Below are 3,980 nucleotides of genomic sequence, written 5' to 3'. Positions count from 1 at the left end.
TGTTAATTTGTATTGTTTATCTACTTCACTTGCTTCGGCAATGTTAACATATGCCAATAAAACCCTTAAATTGAAAGAGAGGGAAAGCGAGACAGAGAGAGAGAGGGAAAAGGAGAGAGAGAGAGAGAGAGAGAGAGAGAGAGAGAGAGAGAGAGAGAGAGAGAGAGAGAGAAAGAGTGTGAGAACAGGAAGAGAGAGAGAGGTAGAAAGAGAGAGAGAGAGAGAGAGAGAGAGAGAGAGAGAGAGAAAGAGAGAGAGAGAAAGAGAGAGAGAGCACCACTAATGAGAGGTTTGGATTTGTCCTTGCAGCCCGATGATGCAGTGCTTATCATAGCCCTGTTCCAAGTGGCAGCCTGTTCCCTTTATAGAACACTAGGCCTACTTTTGATCTGAACCCAAAGGGCCCTGGTCAAAAGTAGGGCACTTTATAGGGAACAGGGTGCCATTTGGGATAAGAGCCGATTACATTAGCATGTGTTTGGCTGATTAGAGACACTGGTTAGGAAGTCAAGGGCTCCTTCTGACAGGAGACACACAGCAGGCTGCTGTGACAGCAGACACAAACACACAAGACCATGTTTGAGTTTGGCTATTATTAGCATTAGCTATCTAAGTCTAATGGGAAAAATGCTTCAAAAAGACAGTCACAGACTGCTATTTCAGCCTAAGTTATGGTAGGCTACACAGCTATAGACGGTTGGAATACCTGAAAGGTAAACAATTTGCCAGATAGTATAATGTGTGCATAGGGTTTAGCACCTAATATACATTTCACACCAGATAGACCGCAGACGCGGTCGATTATTTTATAGATTCAAAGCGGAGTGTGAGCTGTGATTGCCTATTAGGCAATTCTAGTGTAAATCAACGTGATAGTAGTGTATTGTATAACGATGCCTCCGCCCCTCCGCTATACATCCATCCCATATCTAATAGAAATTCACCTTACCTTTAAATCCAGGAGAGTCCGTGTGAAATAGCCTCAAGTCTTCCTCAAAACTGTACATCCAACCTTACACCTGAGAGGTACGGAACATTCTGCAGCATCACAAGAAAACACAGGAGACGGCGCGGGGATGGAGAAGTGCGAAGGGAACCGCTCGTGAGTGGGGGGTTTAAACGCCCAAATGAGGAGTGAGTTTAGAGCGCCGCCCTGTGGCAAAAGTCGGTAATTCTACACACCCACCTGCAAACATATGCTATGCCAGACCCCATGAAGTAGTATGGGGGGATTGGATGCTGTATTTATCATTTTCAGAGGCGGGGTGCTGAACAAAGATGTTTGCCTGCGCTACGTTATAGCTAACGCCTCCATCACACTGACCACTTCTTGCATTTTGCGTCCACCCCAGAAGTACATTTATGTGCAATGGAATGCTGCGTTTTCCTTGCAGCATTGCTTTGCATAGTCAGTTGCAGCACGTTCTGTGTGGAACGTACGTTGGATTTATCGAACGTGCGCGTCAAAACTGGACGCGTGGACGGCTTGACAGAAATGGTAGCAGAAGGCGAATGTTAAACTTAAGGTGTACACATATCCAGATGATGCGGCGTACCATTTAACGCCATGTGATCGAGACATAATACAATAATACAATAACTATTAAAGGCCCAGTTCACAACTTTTGTGAAGAAGAAAATAAAATGCGTCCACCAAAAATAAAATATTTAATTCATTTTTTTTGTTAAATTGTGATCTTTCAGGGGGTGTTGCAGTACAAAGGGAAATCCTATTTCCCGTGGCTATGGCCTACACCTGTCATATCCTTTTTTTTAAATGTTTTTTAATGTTTATTGTCCTTTTTTTTAAACCTTTATTTAACTAGGCAATTCAGTTAAGAAAAATTATTATTTTCAATGCCGGCCTAGGAAACAGTGGGTTAACTGCCTGTTCAGGGGCAGAACGACAGATTTGTACCTTGTCAGCTCGGGGGTTTGTCCTTGCAACCTTCCGGTTACTAGTCCAACGCTCTAACCACTAGGCTACCCTGCCGCCCGGTCCTATCGTATTAGTTGATGTAAATAGCAGGCCTCATAAAAAAATTATCAATATGGACTAAAGTAACCCGCACAGCTGTTCTCAATTGCAACCAACCCTGGCTACGGATTGGCCACTCCCTAACGCAGACGTCCAGGTTATAGTTTAGTCCTGGTCGCAGCCAATCAAGACTATTTCGCCTTCTGGTTGGTATTATCATCGGAGCAATGTAGTCATTATGAGCAGACTAAGGGCGAATCATCATCTATTTGACAATAATTTCATACAACTGAAATGTTTTCAAGTAATTTCTCGTTTACCACGGCATATTGTGATCTATTTACCCAAAACGTTGTAGGAATAGAAAATTACTGTTGGTGTAGCCTACTCTTTTTATGTTGTGTTTCCAAGTTATGTAATTAAATTACAGCTGTTTTTACTGTGAAATATATTTTCCATGACCCCCAAAAAATATTGTATTTTCAGCTGTTTGAAGTTGGTGAACAAAACCGAATGTGAAAGACACAAAAACTAGAACTTAAGAACGGGAAGCATAGAAATAGCGCACATAGAACATATCTTCCGCTTCTTAGACAGGCTTTCAATGAGAATGACAGATCTATAACTCACATTTCTTTTGTGAATTTTTGTCGGTCCCTCAAAAAGTTCGTTATTACTGTTTTTAAAGCAAGTTTTCTGCTGTTTTACACACTTTGCCATGGGGCAGAGAGAAAAGGTTTGTACATTTTCTAACAAATTGTATGCAATTCTTACCATTCTAAAATTTGACATGGCTAATTGAGTGACTGTCAGTGACTGACATTAACAAGAGAAACATTTCTAATGCGCAAGCAAATTTCTATCTTGCACCTTGTGTAATCTCCATTTTGAAGTACTCAATTTTCTTCAACTACTTCCATGAGTTGATAAACAAACTAAAAAGGTTGCACACTGCCAGTTGGAAGGACACTGCCTGGTTCCTCTCTAGGTTTCTTCCTAGGTTCCTGCCTTTCTAGGGAGTTTTTCCTAGCCACTGTGCTTCTACACCTGCATTGCTTGCTGTTTAGGGTTTTAGGCTGGGTTTCTGTACAGCACTTTGACATCGGCTGATGTAAGAAGGGCTATATAAATACATTTAACTGATTGATTGACTGACTGATTGACTGATTGATTGGCTGACTGATTGATGAATTGACTGACTGATTGATTGACTGACTGACTGATTGATTGACTGACTGATTGACTGACTGATTGACTGACTTGATTGACTGGCTGATTGACTGACTGATTGATTGACTGACTGACTGATTGACTGCCTGATTGACTGCCTGATTGACTAATTGACTGACTGACTGACTGATTGATTGACTGATTGACTGACTGATTGATTGACTGACTGATTGACTAATTGATTGACTGACTGATTGACTGACTGATTGACTGATTGATTGACTGACTGACTGACTGATTGACTGACTGATTGACTGACTGATTGACTGATTGATTGACTGACTGATTGATTGACTGACTGATTGATTGACTGACTGATTGATTGACTGATTGATTGACTGACTGATTGATTGACTGACTGATTGACTGACTGATTGATTGACTGACTGATTGATTGACTGACTGATTGATTGACTGACTGATTGCCCAAAATCTGTCTTCTCCAGCGGGAGGTGTTTTTTCCCGCTCAACAAGCAAGTAGTTTTTGTATGGAGGTCAATGAAAGTGTCAAATTTGTTTAACAAAAATTGTAATGGATGATTTGATCGATTTCAAGTTTCGTAACTAGGTTGCTGCAGGTGCACTGATATGAATAGGAGAAGTGACATCACGGCAACTTGGAGAAATATCTCTTTATATTAGAGTTGTGCCTAGTCATTGTCAGTAGTTACCACATCCACAAAGTCATAAACCCCGCCCATTTCTACAATTGATTTTCTAAAAAAGGTGATTTTAAACCTAATTACACTGCTAACCTTGTACCTAACCATAA

The 3,980-nt window shown here is 41.0% G+C and overlaps 1 protein-coding gene across 1 annotated transcript in view; it reads right to left on the bottom strand.

Annotated features, from left to right (window-relative positions):
• LOC112266219 (protein piccolo) overlaps positions 1–1,107 on the bottom strand; it is a 42,698-nt gene extending 41,591 nt beyond the window's left edge. The window contains exon 1 of the mRNA XM_042296509.1: positions 950–1,107. The gene's annotated coding sequence lies outside the window, so the exon portion shown is untranslated. The remainder of the gene's footprint in view (positions 1–949) is intronic.
• Positions 1,108–3,980: the final 2,873 nt, after the last annotated feature.

The sequence above is a fragment of the Oncorhynchus tshawytscha genome, linkage group LG13, assembly GCF_018296145.1.
Source record: "Oncorhynchus tshawytscha isolate Ot180627B linkage group LG13, Otsh_v2.0, whole genome shotgun sequence".
Lineage (NCBI taxonomy): Eukaryota > Metazoa > Chordata > Actinopteri > Salmoniformes > Salmonidae > Oncorhynchus > Oncorhynchus tshawytscha.
Note: the sequence above shows the minus strand (reverse complement) of the source record. Positions and strands in the feature narration are given on the sequence as shown.